Source organism: Ochlerotatus camptorhynchus, unplaced genomic scaffold, assembly GCF_037179485.1.
Source record: "Ochlerotatus camptorhynchus isolate MF236.1 unplaced genomic scaffold, CSIRO-AGI_Acam_v1.1 ptg000246l, whole genome shotgun sequence".
Classification (NCBI taxonomy): Eukaryota; Metazoa; Arthropoda; class Insecta; order Diptera; family Culicidae; genus Ochlerotatus; species Ochlerotatus camptorhynchus.
This window is the reverse complement of record NW_027040736.1, coordinates 1,659,635-1,679,523: the sequence shown is the minus strand read 5'-3', so window position 1 is coordinate 1,679,523 and position 19,889 is coordinate 1,659,635. Positions and strand designations below refer to the sequence as shown.

Genomic DNA, 19,889 nt, shown 5'->3' with positions numbered 1-19,889 from the left:
CATACATAAATTGGGGTGAGTCGTTCCATTTGTATACCTCTGATAAATTAGTGGTGACACGGATCTCAGATGGAAAACATTATCTTAAAAAATCAATATCGCTGAAACTTCCACCAAATTAATGTTTAGAGTCTCCCTTTCATTTTAAACTAATTTCAAATTGTCTTATCGAGGGGTCTAGAACAAAAAAATCCCTGTATTTACGTGTGCACGGACAACGAGACTAACTCAGAAAGTGAGGCAATTTTGCTCAGTTAAATGGAGAAATTTATAAAACCGTACACTCCCGATTATATGTTTAAGGACACCCCAAAAACATGCAAATGTGTTATGTTCATATCAATTTTCGTTTTTTAGAACATTTGAAAGATTTTGAATGGAAATAAGAAGAAGCAAATTGCTCAATATAATTTTCAAAAAATGAGTGAGCTTTGAACAAAACACATTTGCATATATTTTGGAGGTGTATTTAAGCTTATGATCGGGAGTGTAGGTTACTCAGCGCTGAGTGAACTACGATTTTGGAAATTTCTCCAGACGACTGAGTAAAACAATCTCACGACTGACATAGTCCTATGGCTCGACTGGCTAACTCGTGTGTATATATTTTATACATTTTACATTACATAACACATTTTAGACGAACTGAGTAGATCCTTCTCGTTTAGATTTAGGATAAGGTGTATGTAACCATAAATTCGACGTCACACTCCTAGCAGCGTAGGAATAACGGTATAATGAAAGAGATGATAATTTCATATTATCAGGCCTTTTCTTTATGACTTTGGATGTACCTACACACTTAGACTTTTTGCCGAGATGGGCACCACCAAGCAGCTCGGTATTTTATTTTGCTGGATTTCAACGAAAAATTTGCCACGTGGTGAGAAAATTCTTAACTACTGTCTACGTGCCAAAAAGTCTTGACCTCCTAAACAACTTTGCCGAAGACAGCAACTTTCTAGCTGATCAAGATCTCGAGCTGAATATGCGAGAAATGCACGTTTATACTAGCGCCGCATAGTGAGAAAATTCTGAACTATTGTCACCCAACAAAAAGATCTTGACTTCCTGAAAAACTATACCGAATACATTTACTTTCTATCTGGATCTAGAGATATTTTATATGCGAGAATTTCACATGTATAGTAGCGCCGCGAAGTGAGAAAACTCTGAACTACTGTTCACCTGCGGAAAGGCCTTGATCTCCTGAACAACTATGTCTAAGACAGTTTATACTAGCGTCGTGTAGTGAGAAAATTCTGAACTATTGAGCACCAAGCAATAGGCTTTGACCTACTGAAAAACTTTGTGAAAGACAGTAACTTTCTCTATGGTCAGGATCTCGAGACATATCACATGCAAGAATTTCACATGTATGCTAGCGCTACGTAGTGAGAAAATTCTGAACTACTGTCCACCAGCGACAAGGCTATAATCTCCTGAACAACTTTGTCTAAGACAGTAGCTTTCTATCCGGTCAGGATCTCGATATAATCCATGTTGCAATCAATTAAGTCAAATCCCACGTAGTATGGTCACAGTTTACGCGGTTTCCATTTACATTTTCTCTATTATCCGCATATTTTAGGTGTTTACTGTAATCAAAGTTAAGCTTGTTTAGATCAAAACAAGTTTTTTGAGGAATACTCGTTGGTTTCAGATCGATTGGTAACTCAGCAACAAAATGGCAATGGAAAACTCATGTGTGTTGTACAAAGTACAACAGCGCGAGTAACGAAGGGTTAAATAAGAAAACTAGAGCAAAACAACTGTTTTTTTTTAGAGACACCCTAACTCAATTCAAGTAATAGCTCTAAATCGGTTGCTTGAAATTAGCTTACCTATAACTTTGTTGAAACATGTATAGCTTAATTTCTTCAAACAAAAAGTTAGATTTTTGATTTTGATGATAATAAAAACCACCCTAGAATTCATTGTCGTAACAATGAGGGCCTAACTATAAGGAACAACTTTGTAGAAGAGACTTTTAGTCTAAAGTTTCAATTTCAGGCTCAAAACATATCCTTCCACCTAAATCTGCATTCTAGACCACTGTTAAGGAGTTAAGGTCATGTTTTACCGAAAGTTCAGCTGTTGAAAGCCGGTAATAATTGTGAACATTGGGACATCTTAACTCTGGAGCAAAATTAGAGCAATGTAAGGGAAAATCAATAATGTCCTATTCTAATACGCCGAAATTGCCGTACAAAATTCAAATCATTGGTGCGACCTCTAAAGCTTCATCAATATTTTCCATTTTTTGCACAGGCTCATATGTTGAGGTGATGAACCGAACTGTACGGTGATCTATCAGAAATGAATCACGTTTTTATAAAATGAAGCACCCTAGTGTACACGGCCGTTTAATCTTAATCAGGGACTGAGTTAATTTGTATTGCTATCTCTGTTTGTCTTACGCAAATATTACTCAGTTTTCGAGAAAAAAAAATGGATTACTCTGACCCAATTTTTAAGAAAACTGAGTAATCTTTCCATAAGAAAAAAAAAACGAGATTGCAATACAAATTTACTCAGTCACTGAGTAAGATTGAACGGCCCTACAGTGCACATACCAATTGTTGGTTGGTGCTATTTTTAAAGCGAAAAGCATCATCAGCAACGACACCACGTCGGGCAAATGGACCCAAGCAGCAGGGAAGCAGGCAGGTGAGATTGGCACTTAAACTTTTATTTATACAATTCACCGAGCGGAAAGTTTCCTCCAACAGGAAGGTGCTCCTCGTCCAGCACGTCGCTCCAGGGGATGTTAAATTCCTGCTCCGTGTTGTATTCCGGGAGCGCAATCGTTTTACAGCGGGGAAACTTTTCTAGGACGTGATTCCTTCTCAGCCTCTTGCCCCTGCTCGGGTGCTGCGGGAAAAAAAACGTGGGAAACTGGATGATATTTCCCATCGATCCCCCATCCTCAATTGTTAGAGGTGAGTCGCATGGGTGGGGGGGGGGCGTCAAAACACATCTCTCGATGGTGAAATCGAGACGGTTGAATGAAATCTGATTTAGTCCGGGAGGCATCGAGTGTCGAGAGGCTATAAAGAAAACTACAGCAATAAGCAAAAATCGTGACAGGAGAAGTTTGCGAATTTTGCAAAAACTGACGACGTAGGAACATTTCACAATAAATCGATGTTTGCTTTTGACGCAGTGAAAATGGAGTTGGACGAATCACTTTACGTTGAAGATCATATAAAGTCAATGGGTGTTAGGAATAAAAATAAGTAGGATCGATGAACTAGTTCTGTAAATTTTTCAAAAAAATTGTAGCACGGAAACGGCATTGCTGATCGAAATGACGTGTTAGACAAAGTTGTAGAGAAATATAATATCTTTTAAAATAAAAAGAAATGTTTTTCTGTATTTTAAGTAAATAGTCGAATAAAATGTAAAAATTTCCAAATATCTTAAAATGCCCTCACCCGATTTTTTTTAAATAGCTTAGCATATGCAAATTATCAAAAAATTGCATTTTTCATGCAGTGCGGGTTTTGCTGTTTTTCTAGATTTTGACCTGAAATTTCTTTCACATATTGAAAAACCTATCTTAAGAAAATGAATTGAAAGTATGGTTATGATATATGACCAGATGAGCGAGCACAGGCAAGTTTTCACATTTAATTCGGAAAATCACAACATTTTAATAGAGATTACTCCGCAACCACTTTATCTCAAAGCACGAAATAGGTATATGTAATAAGGGGGTTGATCCAACTTTTATAAATGCAATTGGGCAAGAATTTCTTGATATAACATTGTGCAGTCTTTCTATTTCTGATAAAATCAAGAATTGCCATGTATTGGGCAAAGAATCTTTGTCTGATCATAAGAAAATAGTATTTGATTATGAAGTAAATCAACAGCTCCTTGAAAAAGTAAGAGATCCCAGGAAAACTAACAATAAATCAAAACTTATAGTTGGAGTAACCAGCCTGAGAGGATGTTCAAAAACATACATTGAGCTTGACAACAATTCTCAATAAATCTCTGACTTAAAACAGCAGGTGTATTACGATAGCTGTCTTGCAAAGGAACGTTCTACCAATAGAGATGTACCTTACAGAAACTTCGAAGAAAGCCCGAAAACTATTTAACCGGGCAAAAATAACAAATCAATGGGATCAATATAGAGAGGCCCTTACAGCTTATAAAACCCATATTGAATAGAACCTTTGTTACACAGTATAATCTCGTTTTTGATATTATTCATAGATATACTAGGCCTCAATGAATATTTTTATGTTTATTGGTCTCAGTTTCTGCACTGCTCAATTGAACAGCAATTGCTAGTTTGAATTGCAGTTCAAATCATAATTCAATAATCTAAAATCCATGATCAGGATCATCCTAAGGATCTTGTTTAGGATCTTTTGGAGTTTGAGGTGATGGCATTTAGCGCAACTCTCCCAGATTGGCATCCCGTATTCTATTACGGGAAGGATGATTTGTTTGTAGAAAACAAGCTTATTTTTCAGAAACAGGGTAGACTTCCTGTTGATGAGTGGATACAACGATCTTATCAAGATGTTGCACTTGGTTTTGGTTTTGTCAACGTGCTCCCTGAAATGAAGCTTGCTGTCTAGTGTTAGCCCGAGGTACACGACCTCTTTGAACCATTCCACCACTAAGCCGTTTAAGCAGTTCTTATTATTTTCAGACGGAACAAGTCTGGGAGATTTTGAGTGTGGAAATATGGGTCTTCCAGCTGTTGAAATAATCAGACAGGACGTCCAGGCCTCTCAGTCAGTCAGTCAGAGCTCCGATGACCCTACCCTTGTAGACGATGGATGTGTCATCTGCGAACAGAGACAACGATCCACCATCAGGGAGAGCCAGCATATCGGAGGTGAACAGGTTGAATAGGATGGGGCCAAGGATGCTTCCTTGTGGAACCCCGGCACCGATGTTGGAAACATCCGATGTGATGCCATTCAGAGAAACTCGGAACGTCCTGTCTGATAGATAGTTGTTTATTATTTTCACTAGGAAGATTGGAAGACCGTACTGCTGCAATTTGAACAGCAGGCCATCATGCCAGACATTGTCGAACGCTTTTTCAACGTCCAACAACGCCATGGCAGATGTTTTCGAAACAGACTTGTTCCGTCTGAGAATGTTTGTCACTCGAGTCAGCACGGTCGAACGACCTTTTCGAAAACCAAACTGTTCCTCGAGTAAGATGTTGTTTTGTGGTAGACTGTGAAACACAAGGTTTTGCTACTCCGCTCTGACCTGCGGTCAAACACCACAGCTAGCTCTCTCAGGGCAAACTAGGGCAAAAAACGATATATCGGCCCTTACCTTATCCAAATAGACCTCACAGTATTCGGGTTCTTAACGATAAGCGAAACAAATGATTTACGAGTTCATGAATGTATTAAGGAAAAAAACGTGGTGGAATTCAACTATCCATTATTTGTATAATTTCACATACTATTACGATGTGCGCAAATACATTTTCGTTGGCTAGCATTCGTTGCGGCCGTCGGACGGGTGGGCGAAGATCTCGGTCGGACTGATGGACCGTGCGTTAGACATGGGTGGACATACCTTAGCGTGTGACTCGCCGGTCACGATGGTGGTGGTACAGCTGCTTCGAACTTGATCTCGTGGTTATGGTGGTAGTGAGCGATGAATTTACGAGTACGAATCGCCGATCGCACCTGTACTGGTGAGCGGTCTCGTGAACGCTGGGGTGGTGGTGGCTTCGGGGCGGATCCGGTGGGGAATTGCCGGTGGTGGAGAGCACTGGAACGTCTGGACTTTATCACTCTTCGTCGATGATAGCACGTCCGACGAGGTATCGTCACCCCCGTGGGATGATCGACGACAGGGTAGCGGGACCGTATGTTGACGGACGGTCGTGGCGGACTCAAGCGGACACTAGTTTTTTGTATCACTGGTGCACAAGGAGTGGGTTTTTACGAGGGGAAGTCGCACAAAACTGAATCGGGCATGTGTCACGCTACCGGACCTCTAACGGTACCAGACAATCACTGCCGGTCCAAGTAGTCGCGCTTTTGGTCCAAAGGACACCACTCCGCGATCTTCCACCTCACCAATTCGCTATCAGCGGATTCTGATACACTTCCCTTTTTTTTCGCCCGATTGTAACTTATCGGTTTATAAAAAAATACTTTTAATAAACCTCGCTCGAGTTTAACCGCGTACCCGTCACACTAGTGTCTTTTCTATCTTTGGTAGTTCCCAAAAGAGACCTCCCCACATGTGTGGCACTCCTTTTATATCCGCGACTCTCCCACTCACATCCAGCCAATCTCTCTCACCATACAACGCATCTAGTCCATTTCCTCCAAATCGGGTATTCAGCAAACGCACGGTCCCGTTGGTAGCGATCAACCTCGTACGTATTCAGCGGTGAATTTCGTAGTGACGGTTATTCTACCCTAGCTAGTTTCTTTTCTTGAGAGTGATTTTTGTATGGCGCGTTAGGATTAGTTGTTTTCCTAGCTATAAGGAACAGAAATTAAAAGTAAATTTACTTGTGGCATCCACCGCCATCTTTTATCACAAATTATTTTAATTTCTGTTGGGGTTTTTAGTAGTAAAATAAATCTGTGTATATAATTCAAATAGTTTAATAATCCAGTTTGCCCAATAAATGTTTTTTTTTTTCTAAGTTACCCTAATTAAATAATCACTCTCACTTCCATGATCGATTGTGCAAACGGTTACAGTCATCAGGACCCGAGAATCCAGCCGTGCTACATCACTAGCATTGGAAACGCGTCCTGTTGTCGGTCGGCGACAACATTCGCCTGTATTGTACAATCGACCATGGGATTCCATTGGAATGGTTGCTTGAAAGGAGAAAAGGAGCGAAACAAAACATGTTTCTTTTTTTATGTCTTCGGGTCTATCTGGAAAGGATTGGAACCCGTTGGTTACAATACTCCCCGGGCTGGGAGAAAAAAAAAAAAAGTAATACGGTTTTTTTTTTTTTAGTCAAATATTTAGATCGGATTATTTAAATTTCCTGAAAAACGATTTAGCATACCACAACACAACCTAAGGACGAATCGGGTAACGTGCAATTGCTTCTCTTCCACTCAGAAAAAGCTGTCGAGACTTCCATGCTCGTCGTATCAAACCTCCACTTTCTTGCATTTGACAGAGACCAAAACAAATGAGAAGATCATCTCTGATACGTTCCTAGAAAATTATGAGCAAAACTAAACAGAAAACTGCTCTTTTGTCTTTAACTACTCTCCTAAGCTTATGTAGATACTTCTCAACACACTCATTCCCTCAGACTCATTCCATCCCATTCGTTCTACTATTGAGGCCTCGAAATATTTAATCTCTTTCACACTTATCGCAGTCACTCTTCTCACCCACACTCCTGATAGTATCTAAAATAACCCTATATCTATACTGTAACTCTACGAATATCCCTAATTGTGCGCATAGTATCTACTTTGGTCGACCTAATTGTTAAGGGTTTATATGAAACCGAGTGAACTCCGCGTCCGGAGAATTGACTTCCTATTGATTTCCAATGGATGAGTGCACGGTACTATCGCCGATGATTTGGGTGCCTTTCTCTCAGTTGAAGGCTTACCCTCTACCTAAAGGGTTGGTTGTGAAACCATAATCTTAAATTTTGTGAACATATGGATACGGCCGGATCTGATTCTAGCCACAGAAAGTTTACTATTATCTGGAGGATTTTCCGTGTTTTCCCTAGAAGACGGATTATTGGCATGATTCCGAGATTTTTCTAACCTATGGAGTATTTACGAGATCTGATGATGAGCTATAATCTACGTAAACCAAAGAAAAAAGGAATAATTCGACGAGATGGTTGCCTGACCTTGATTGACCTTCAGAGAATCAGTGCAAGTGTAAGGATCCGCTCAAATCATTGAAAAGATCGGTGGAGCTGTGTTACCCAACAAAACCACTTCAATAAGTCTACTATCAAAAGTTAGTTCATCCGGGTTTCAGATGAACTGCGGGCCAGATGCCTAGAGGTTTTCCTTGTAATTCGTAGGATGATGATCCAATCTTAGATTTAATTTTACATGGCAAATACTGGGAGCCATATTTGGCGCTGTAGTTGTCTATAGCGCTGGAAAGACGCATATTTTTACGATAAACTAATTGTCCGGGCTGAAAAGCGTTCGGAAAACGTCGGTGTCGAAGATTGTAGTGCTTTCGGCAGGTTTCGTTGGCCTTTGCTAAATTGAACTTAACTTGGGCATAAACGTCCCCAAAGAGTTTACATTTTTGCTCTTCCAATTGATCAGCCGTGGGGATATCTTGGTGTCTAACCAATCTGTGATCCGCACCCTGAAGAAACATTTCGTGGCCGTGTGTCACAAAAAAACGGAGTGAAATTGCTAGAACTGTGGACACTGGTATTTAAAATTGTTTCTACTTCTATCAGTCGTGTGTCCCACAGACGCTGATCGCTTCTAGCGTATGTTCTTATGGCCGCATTCACTGTTCGGTTAACTCGCTCCACCGGGTTTGCTTGAGAGTGATACCGTGAATTTAGCCAATGTTGGATTCCAAACTTATCCAACAAATTCTTGAATTCCCGAGACAAAAAGCTAGCACCGTTATCGGTGATAATAATTTCGGGGGTTGAATTTCGATAGAACCACAGGTCTTTTAAAGTGGAACAGAGGTGTGAACTTTCAATGCGCCGCAAGGGTTGAAGTAATACCCATTTACTAAACAGATCGGAAACCACTAATAGGTATTGATTTCCCTTTTTACTGCGGGGCAGTGGACCTACGAAGTCCACAGAAATAATCTGCCAAGGATGATCTGACACACGCATTTCTCCCATGGGGGGAGTAACTGGAACGGAGGGTCCTTTTACTTCCTTGCATGTCCCACAATTTTGAACATATTGCTTGATCTCTTTGGCCATTTTTGGCCAGTAGAATCGTTGGCGGATTCTGGCTAGAGTTTTATCGTAGCCAAGGTGCATGGCGTCATCGTGATTGGCCTGCAAAATCTCTAAGTGACTTTCGGGTGAAGGTACCATCTTCCATTCATATCGCTTGTCACGAAGAGAGTCTTCAGCGGACACGAATTTCAAAAGATGACCGTCTGAGACTCTAAAGTCCACATACTGATCGGGGTTCTGCAGAACTTTTTGACGCAGGGTAGTATACCACGAGGATTCAGTCTCATTTGAGATTGCAGCAACACTTCTTGACAATGCATCTGCCACTACATTATCCTTTCCTTTGCGGTGGATGATTGTCATATCGTGTTGCTGCAATTTCAAACTCCACCGACTACACCGTGATCCTACTTTCCAGGAAGTAGTCAGAATGTATGTAAGGGCAGATGAATCTGTCACCAGTGTAAAATGACTACATTCTATGTAACCGCGAAATGCCTCTATTGCCAGTAATGCAGCCAATGCTTCTTTTTCCGCAGGATGGTAGTTGCGCTGTGCGGTTGTCAATTTATGTGAAAAGTAGGATATTACCCGTTCCAGACCATCTTGGTTCTGGGTTAGCACAGCCGCCACAGCAACAGCAGAAGCATCGGTCTGTAGAACAAACTCTTGACAAAAATCGGGGCTACATAGAACGGGCGCAGTGATAAGGCACTCCTTCACTGCGTTGAATGCCAGCTCTGCATCGTGGGACCACTGAATTGCCTTATTCTTAGTTTTAAGCAATTCGGTAAGTGGGGAAACAACTCCACTAAAATCTGTGTATATAATTCAAATAGTTCAATAATCCAGTTTGCCCAATAAATGTTTTTTTTTTCTAAGTTACCCTAATTAAATAATCACTCTCACTTCCATGATCGATTGTGCAAACGGTTACAGTCATCAGGACCCGAGAATCCAGCCGTGCTACATCACTAGCATTGGAAACGCGTCCTGTTGTCGGTCGGCGACAACATTCGCCTGTATTGTACAATCGACCATGGGATTCCATTGGAATGGTTGCTTGAAAGGAGAAAAGGAGCGAAACAAAACATGTTTCTTTTTTTATGTCTTCGGGTCTATCTGGAAAGGATTGGAACCCGTTGGTTACAACTGCTCTTTCGAACGGTTTTGATAACCCTGAGAGAAGGCTGATTGGTCGATAACTTGAAGGAGAGGACGGATCCTTCCCAGGTTTCCGGATGGGTATGACTTTAGCTGACTTCCAACACGAGGGGAAGTAGCCAAGTCTGAGGCACTGATTAAAAATCAGTGCCAGATGGTTGTAGAATCTGGAACTCAAGTGTTTGAGTTCCAGATTCAGAATGTTGTCGAAACCTTGGGCCTTCATGTTTTTAGATGATTTGATACAGGCCAACAGTTCGTCAGCCGTAATCTTGGATTCCTCTGGAAAAATGTTAGGAATCATGAGAGCTGACGATGTTTTGTCCGAGATTATGGGAGCTGACGAAGTGTTTACCAATCACGGCAGCCTTCTCTTCAGGAGCTGTCAGATGAACCACTGGGTCGCCGGGACGATCCAGTGGGGTCAGTGGTGGAATGGGTCTTGGCTTATTTCTGGGAAAGAGCGGATCTTGTTAGTAAAATCTTGATTTCTGAGGTCCACCATCCTTGCTTGAATGGCTTTTGACGATTGCAATGGGTCTTCAAGACACGTAAACCAGAGCGCTGGTATTGCCTTCAGATGGAGTTGCGGAGTCTGTTGAGATCTTTGGTAATTCTATCAAGGTTCAGAGTATTGCTCACCTGTCTGGATACTGGCACGTGTTGTTCCCTGGTCCGGGATATCGCCTCCTCGATGGAACTCAGACACCAGTCAACGTCTTCGGGACTGATCGGTCAGAGTTTCCTGATTTGTTTCACGATGTGCCAGTTTCCGAACCGAATTTAAAAAATGAGGGTGATGTATAGACTAAAGCCCTCTAGTTACACAGCCAACGAGATCAACCAAAATTTGATTTGATAAATCGCAAAAAGTGCAGGAATTCAGAAAAATTTACATCATGTTTTTCCAGTTTTTTCGCACTTTTTTAACGAAAAAATGCCAGAAAATGATAACACAAACCATTGGATTTTCTGGATCTATAGGTATTACTATTAGACTGTGTAAATTTTTCTCATTTTCCAGCAGATTATTGAGGCTTTTATTTGGGTTGATCTCATTGGCCGCGCACAAATTTGAAGGGACAACATCTGACTGGTCTTATAGAGCTTCTCGACGTCTAATCGGCGCACACTACTGTACCATTCAAATCCAACGAGTGCGAGCAAAAGGGAAACATATTAGTGGGAGGGAAATACACCGTCGATTCATGCATGTGTGATAGATAGAGAAAGACGATTCATCGAAAAGGTATATTGGTAAACGTACATTCCACGATTTCGCGTACGATTTCTTCTTCTGATCATTACGCCCAAACTAAACATAAAGCCTTCCCCTGACTTAAAAAAACGGGGTTAAACGACATGCACGTATCAACCATATTTATCGAATAAGCCATCTTGAAAAAATCTTGTCTAGATGAAATTGGGAATCGATTGGGTTCTTTAGATTGGGAATGTTTTATACAGGTGAGATAGCTTGTGTGGATGGCTATCAGTCGCAGACGGCAAGACGAGTGAAAATCGATTCTAATACCTATGTTACGGTAGTAACAAAGGTAATCAACAAACATCTTGCCGGGTCTATGTTACGCTAGTAACAAAGGTAATAGGGAAATTAGAAGATCAAAAAGAAAGGATTGGAGGCATACATGTGAAAACATTGAAAATACTCCAATTGCTGCTAGATTGCAGAAAGTTCTTTCAAAAGAACATTCAAATGGCCTAGGAACTCTTAAAAAAGAGGATGGCACGTTTAATGGATCAGGGGAGGAAACGTTAGAGATAATGATGAAAACACACTTTCCATGTTCAACTTCTAACATAAATGAAGACCAGAATATATATGCAACAAAAACTATCGCTGGGAAAAACCGTATGTTTGTATTCGTATGACGTATTTTCAGGACACAATGAACGAGTTGACTGGATCAGAGAGAGCCAGGAAAGATGTTAAAAATCTGGCCAACATGATTTTTACAGAAAAACGAGTTGAATGGGCGATTGATTTTTTTGAACCTTTCAAATCACCAGGTAGGGACGGAATTTTTCCAGTACTACTCCAGAAAGGGATAGAAACATTGACACCTATTCTTACAGACATGTTTAGAGCAAGCTTAACATTAAGCTATATTCCAATAACCTGGCGTCAAGTTAAGATTATATTTATTAAAAACCCAAAAAAATGATAAAACGTCTCCTAAATCCTTCAGGCCGATTAGACTATCTTCCATTATGCGGAAGATAATGGAGAAAATAATAGATGAGTATATAAAGTCAAACCAAGTACCAATTCTTTTAAATAAATATCAGTTTGCATATCAAACTGGTAAATCAACAGTAACAGCTCTTCATATGCTAGTTACAAAACTAGAAAAATCTTTTAAATCAAAAGAGATTTCGCTAGCAGCGGTCATTGATATTGAAGGAGCATTTGATAATGCATCTTATCACTCAATGAAAAACGCTTCGATGAAACATGAGTTCGATAAAAGCATAGTTAATTGGATTAACGAAATGCTTAGCAAAAGAGAAATCTCAGCAAACCTTGGCAGCTCATCCATAACAGTGAGAGCTGTAAAAGGGTGTCCTCAAGGAGGTGTTCTTTCACCTCTACTGTGGTCTTTAATAGTTGATGACCTCCTCAAAAACTTACAAGCACAGAGCTTCCAGATTATTGGCTTTGCAAATGATATAGTCATATTAGCAAGCATAGAGGTAATTTTAGAACTAGTAGTCCCGAAGAAACGTGCTCAACTTTTTGGCTCAGCTCTGGTACTATCTTCGGTCCCAAGCTAATCGATTCACCCCTCGAAACATAGGAAAATCCACCAATCCCAGATAAAATCATAGCGAATCAAAACAAACATAGTGTAAGACTAGAATTTTGACTAGAATGGGGAACGTTAATCGATTTTCTTAAGACCAATAGGCTAGTCAAGTAGCGAGCCAATTTTAAATCGTTAGTTTCCACCGGTTGATATTAGTGCATGGAAAATATGACTTTGTCATTTCTAGTAGAATGCAAGTTGCTTTAAATTATATTTCATCGTGGTGCACTAGCGAAGGATTGAATATTAATCCATCTAAAACAACTGTTGTACCATTCACACGAAAAAAAAAAATGTCCTTAAATAATATTAAACTGAAAGCAATAATTCTAGATCTTTCAAACACAGTCTAGTCAGCAACCATTGTGTGGTCCTCCTCATTGTTCTTGATCAGCAGTTCTTTCAGTCGATGTGTCGTCAACTTTGGAAAGCAACCGTTTCGTTATGAATGTGTGAGTGCTGACCACGTTTTGCGTTCATTGTTGCAATGGAAGCTCTCTGACCCCCGTTGTTGAATCTGTAATACAATGAAACAACTGGAAGCGGCTCACGTTCTGGTGGAGCATGCTTATTGGATAGCGGAAGATAAAATGTTTATTGTGTTGTACCTTTTGACTATAGTTTTAAGATGTATTGTATAGTGAACAAGAATCATCGGCTCTGTAAAGTTAATTCGGTTGAGCCTTATCAAATAAATTAAAAAAACAAAAAAACACACAGTCTAGGAGTTACGCTTGACAGCAAACTTAATTGGAATTCGCATCTGAGGAAGTTATCAGTTAAGCAAGCTCTTTGGATAAGTAAAAAAACTTTTGGTAGGAAATGGGGACTAAAACCTAAAATAATCAACTAGATTTATTTGACGATTGTTAAACCCAGAATAACCTATGCATCATTGGTTTGGTGGCCTAAAACCAGTGAAAAATCAGCTCAGAAGAAGCTGGGAGGCTACAAAGACTAGCCACCCAAGTAACCAAAAGTTCCGCATTCAACGATTAAAATCACTTCCAAGTCCATAAAGTTCAAATAAAGTTCCGACCAAACCTTCAAGTTCCATAAAGTTGAAATAAAGTTCCGACAAAACTTTCAAGTTCCATCAAGTTCGAACAAAGTCCCGACAGAACTTTCAAGTTCCATAAAGTTCAAATAAAGTTCCGACAGAACTTTTAAGCCACAAGCCATATGAAGTGAACATTCAAGCACACAATGTACGTAAATATGAAATGACCAGTGGCCCGAATAAATCATAATTCTGATATTTATGCAACATTCAATCCAAACATAAAAAAGGGTAAATTCCTGGATTCTAACCCGTGTATTTGGCATGCGATCTACGATTGCTAACCACTGCGCCACAAGTGGAATACCATGCGGGCAAACACCAATTTAAAATTCATCAAGGTGTTGTGTTTCGTATTCAAATCAGTCAGCTGGCACTGAAAACTCCAACAGTAGGCGGGACAACAGCTCACTTTTTTATATCTCCGATGACGTAGTGGTTCGTGCTGGGCCTGTCACGCAGAAGGACTTAGTTTAATTCTTCAAACAGCTCCAATTCTACTACTAATGCTGATAAATCAATACACATTTAATACCTTCCTTTAGAAATAACTTTCATAAAAGTGCGAACTAAATATAGAATTGTTGGTGTAGAGGACAAAAACCTTTTTAAATTTATTTTTTAAAAGTTCCGTTCAAGTTCCGCCAGAGGCTGCTTAGAATGCTCTTCAATTATGGTACCGGAACTGTCAAGTTCTTATAACGACTTAAAAATGAGGCTGCTTAGAATTCTATAGACCACCTTCAACCAAGCTGCTTAAGCCACAAATAGCCTTTTATCAGAACTTTTGGTAACTTGAGCACTCTCTGAATAACTGGTGCAATGAGCAGCACACCAAGTATGGTACTAGATTTGCCCCGTAACGTGGGTAGATCACCTTTTCGTGGTACGTTATGGGATGTAAGATCTGAAAGAAACGGCTAGCTCAATGCTCTCTTAACCTCGGGCCGCCTGCCCAGGCACTCTCGGTAGACTCGTCGGGGGACAAGGTGGATCAATCACCAAACGAACAATAACTGGAAGCCAACTTTCATGCACCTAGGGCTCAGAAATTTAGGCATAAGGAGACGTTCACATTCATTTTATCTTCTTTTTTTATTTAAATATACATGAAGCTAGGGAAAGGAGACGACATAGGGTAAAGGGAACGATGCGGCCGTTCAGCTCCCGTTGGTGGGATGCTCACGGAAGGAGGAGAAGCACATCTGTATCATGCACTGGCAAGCGGGGGCGGATCCGCCGGATCTCACCAAGCTGACACCTCCGTAGCGTTCGCTTCTCCGCTCCACAACCGTGTGTAGTCGACCTAAATAGCGTAGGGGTCTCGGCAGCTACCTGCCCCCAGGATGGGGATTACGTCCGTGTGTTAAGGGCCCTTTGGCGCTTCCTCGGGGCCAAACGGGGATTAATTCGGGCTTTCGTGACTCACGTGATACAATCTGGACCTCCGAGCACACTAGCATTCACTTCAGCAAACGACGATCTTCACTATTCCCACGTGGCTCCGTTGTCTGACCGACAAGGGCGGTTCACAGAGAATCTTCTGATTGTCTCACGTTGACTTCCAAACTCTAGCTCTTTAATAGCCGGCTTTCCTCAACGAGCGGGTAGAATCTCGAGCGACGGCGTTACAGGGTTAGAGCGGCAATCTGGGGTCACCAAGACTCTGAAGATACCCTTCTCCCGACCGAGGAGGCCGTGATTTGGCGTGTAGATGACACGTGCAACACCGTGACACTTCTCTTCGCTGGTTTAACCAGAGTCTCACTCGCGCACCGTGCAAATAACCGCACACTCCACGAAACGTATTGGTTCCTCGTGGGAATACTCAGATTCACCGCGTGTATGAACGGTCCAAATTCGATGATAGTTCCGTACACTGTGCCCTTAGCTGATCCCCAACTTTTCTTCCATCCCATCCTCTCCTTTTCGCACTCTCCCACTCAACTCTCTTTCTCTCTCTTTCGCCGGTTGGCTTCCGGAAATGGGAAAACGTATCCCATTTCGCTCCATCGGATAAGTGAAGGGTGCACGTAATTTGCACACGGTGGGTTTATTAGTATTTATATTTTTTTGATAATTTTAGTGCAGAACTTTGCCGTCTTTTTTATTATTTATATCATGATCATTGGACAAATAATGCAAGCGCGGCTTAGATTGGTCCAATGATATTTTTTTCGTTAGTTGGTTTTTGATAACTGGTGTCCACGATGAAATTGCCACACACAAAATTGATTCGCAAAATTCGAGTTTTCATCCGATTGCCATCAAATTTTCAGGGATTGAGAAATAACTATTAAACTTCATTTTACCATTTTACTCGTATTTTATTTACAGTCCATACGCAAATGCCCGCACCTTGGCCTTAACCCCGGCCAACCTGTGAATCAACCGTTTTTTGCATGTAAACCCATACTTTCTTCAGTTCCTCAACTGTCTTCACTACCTTAGGTCGTTTAAGAAGGTGCTGCTTCATAATCGCCCAGTACTTCTCGATGGGGCGGAGCTCCGGAGTGTTGGGAGGGTTGAACATTTTCGGCACGAAATTGACCTTATTGTCCGCATACCACTTCAGCACGTCCTTGGAGTAGTGGCATGAGGCCAAATCCGGCCAGAAGATTGTTGGGACGTTGTGGGCCTTCAGGAGAGGAAGCAGCCGCTTCTGGAGGCACTCTTTTATGTACACCTGTCCGTTCATCGTGTCCTGGGTCACGAAAGGTGCACTCCGCTTCCCGCACGTACAGATGGCTTGCCAAACCAGGAATTTCTTCGCAAATTTGGACATCTTGTGAGTGCGGACATGCTCCGGAACGCTGAACTTATCCTTGGCCGTGAAAAACAGGTTGCCGGGGATCTGTTTGAAGTCGGCCTTCACATATGTTTCGTCGTCCATGATGCAGCATTCAACTTTCGTCAGCATGTTGAGGTACAACTTCCTGGCACGGGTTTTGGCGGACTTGTTCTGCTTCTCGTCGCGATTAGGGGCCTTTTGTACCTTGAATGTTCGAAGCCCAGCCTTAGTTTTGGCCTTCTGGACAAAACTTCGGCTTAGGTGCAGCTTCTTAGCCACATCCCTAACGGAGGCGTTCGGATTTCGGTTGAAGGCCCCAACTACGCGGTTGTGATTTTTGGTGTTGTACGGAATACTTTTTCCTTCAATTCTGGGCTTCCGATCGGTGGTCAACCGTTCCTCGAACCGCTTAATCACTCGCGACACCGTGGAATTCGCGATTCCCAACGTTTTAGCGATGGAACGATGCGAGAGATCCTTGTTCTCGTGATGAATGCACAAGATTTTATCACGCACGAGCTGTTCTTTCGACTCCATTTCCGCGAGTTTTGATCACAGGACTTTAAAACTTGCAGGATGTAAATAATGCACTATGAACTAAATCCACCCAAATTTTCATTAAATTCTACCCAACGGTTAAAAAGTTAGAGCAATTTCATAGTGTGGCAATTTCATCGTGGACACCCTTCAGCTACATGCAAAGCTTTACATCAACTTAATATGGGGCTGGGTAACGAATTAAATAGGTGATATATTTTATGTTAAACACAAATGAACAAATGTGGTTTAAATATATGAATCTTTTTGCGTATATAATGCAAATATGGGTATTTAAGTAATGGTGAGTCTTACTATGGCAAACAATTAAGTAATAATCTAGCTTCCTATAAATTAAATTGTGTGTATTGCAAAAGCTGTACAATCCAATCGGCTTAAAAATCATTGTAAGAGGTGATTGGCCGGTAACAGATCTACCACCGATTCTTAGTCCTGACTAGTTCAAACTAGGGGAACAGGATTTTTCAGTAATCCAAGGAACACATCTTAGTCCTTGTTACTTTTTATGTCTTGTTGATAGTGACAAGACTCGGTTTTGTCCACCGAGTATGATCTTGAAACAAAGAAAAAATGAGTTAGTTAGTCTTCATCTATGTGATTCCTAATCTTCTATTCGCTGTTCTCTAGTTTGAAGTGTTTAAGACTAGGGTTCTGATGCATGGTCATTATCGGTGTCATTCCTTAATTTTGTTACTAAGGAATCCAATTTTGACTGACAAAGAGGCGCGCCTTTGGAGGGTGTTTCAACACTCCGAAGGGTACAAATAGCGGAACCTTTCAATTAGAGTCGCATCCTCGCGATAAATGCAAGAATGACAACTGTAAAAAATCGAATACTTCATCATTTCTCAATGGTGATGGAGTAATACGGCATGCACTAAACTAAGGACACGGGATATACAATAGATCAATAATAGATCAAATTACTGGTCGTAGTGGTGCTAGGTCCCGAACAGAGGAAAAAATTGCACTAGATGCTCTATTTTATCTGCTTCCGTTGCATCAATTTATTCAATTAGAAGCCGAAAGAAGTGCATTAAGGATCCGACGGTCACAAAACTTCCTTAAAGGTGATCTAGAGGACATATGAGCAGCCTTAAAATGTTCAATATTGAAGATTGGATGAAGAAAAAATATCACTTCGATCGTTTTTACAATGTAGCAGATGCGGATCGCGATTTGTGGGACAATGGGGTACCAAACATTCGTCCAAGATCAATTGTCTTTTATGCAGACGGCTCTAGATTGGATAATCGTGTAGGAGCAGGGGTAACAGGTCCAGGAATAAATATCTCAATATCTATGGACTACTGGCCTACCGTGTTCCAAGCATTAGTCCAAGCAATTCTTAAATGTTGTAAAATTTGCTTGCGTAGAAATTATAGACATTCGAATATCTGCATTATTTCTGATGGCTAAGCAGCACTAAGTGCTTTGAAATCAGCAACATGTAATTCTAAACTTGTATGGGAATGTGCAATGTCACTCCAAAAATTGGCCTGCCAAAACCAAGTGAACCTATTTTGGGTTCCTGGTCACTGTGGAATTCAAGGGAATGAGAAAGCCGACACACTAGCTAGGCTTGGATCATCTCAACAATTTAGAGGACCAGAACCATTCTGTGGACTTTCTGCTTGCTCTCTTAGAATGGAGTTCAAGAAATGGGAAAAATGAAAGTGGAGACCAATTTAAGACCAATAATTTAAATGGCCCTAACTCCAGTTTGTAAACAAACAGAACAGGTAGGGGAAATTCTCTTCTACCCGATTGTGGTTTAGGTTTGCGAATGAAGCTTTCGGTTCGCGAAAAAATGGCCTTACAAGGTTTGTTTACAAAATGGAGTTAAGGCTATTTCAATTGTTGGTCTTGAATTGGAACAACACTCTCATTGCTAGGCAGTCGAAACGGTTTATTAATCCGAGCATTTCAATGACTAGCAAAATTCTTGAACTATCAAAGAGAGATCTCAGTATGTACACTGGTTTAATAACAGGACACTGTCCACGTAAATATCATTTGAAGCTAATAGGAAAACTTCAAGAGGACATGTGGCGATTATGTGACATAGAAAAAGCAGACTCTGAACATCTGCTATGCTGGAACCAAACAGGTTATTTGTGTTCTTGACCTAGCACCTTATAGGTCATTCCAGCTCACGTGTATACAGATTGTGAAGAATGTCACCCATTTCATCAAAACTTCGCCAAAATGCAATGCTGTTTTGAATTTTGTCATAGCTTGAAGATTGAAAGTGGAATGAAATATTAACTAAAAGTTTCATAAGTGCTCGTAAATCCAACAGCAAAATTCTTGATTAACATCCATAAGGCAACTCTGTTCTTTTTCCTTCCATCCCACCAACATTCAATAAAAAGTAACAGTGAACACTTAGTCACTCTTCCACGTAACAAGAAGCTTCTATTTGTATTTTGAATAAAATTCAACCTCAAACGCAAAATTCCCCGAATCCCTTAAAGCGCAAATTCCCACTTCCAAGAAAGTCTCATCCACCAAGTAACCCTCGTTAGAACCGCAAACGGCACGTTCGGCGGCACAGTCTATGCGCCGTACAAACATAAATTAATCATTTCC

The 19,889-nt window shown here is 40.9% G+C and overlaps 1 protein-coding gene across 1 annotated transcript in view; it reads left to right on the top strand.

The window, feature by feature from the left end:
* Nucleotides 1–19,889, top strand: part of LOC135704716 (GTP-binding protein Di-Ras1) — a 457,174-nt gene that overhangs the window by 400,486 nt on the left and 36,799 nt on the right. The window lies entirely within an intron of this gene.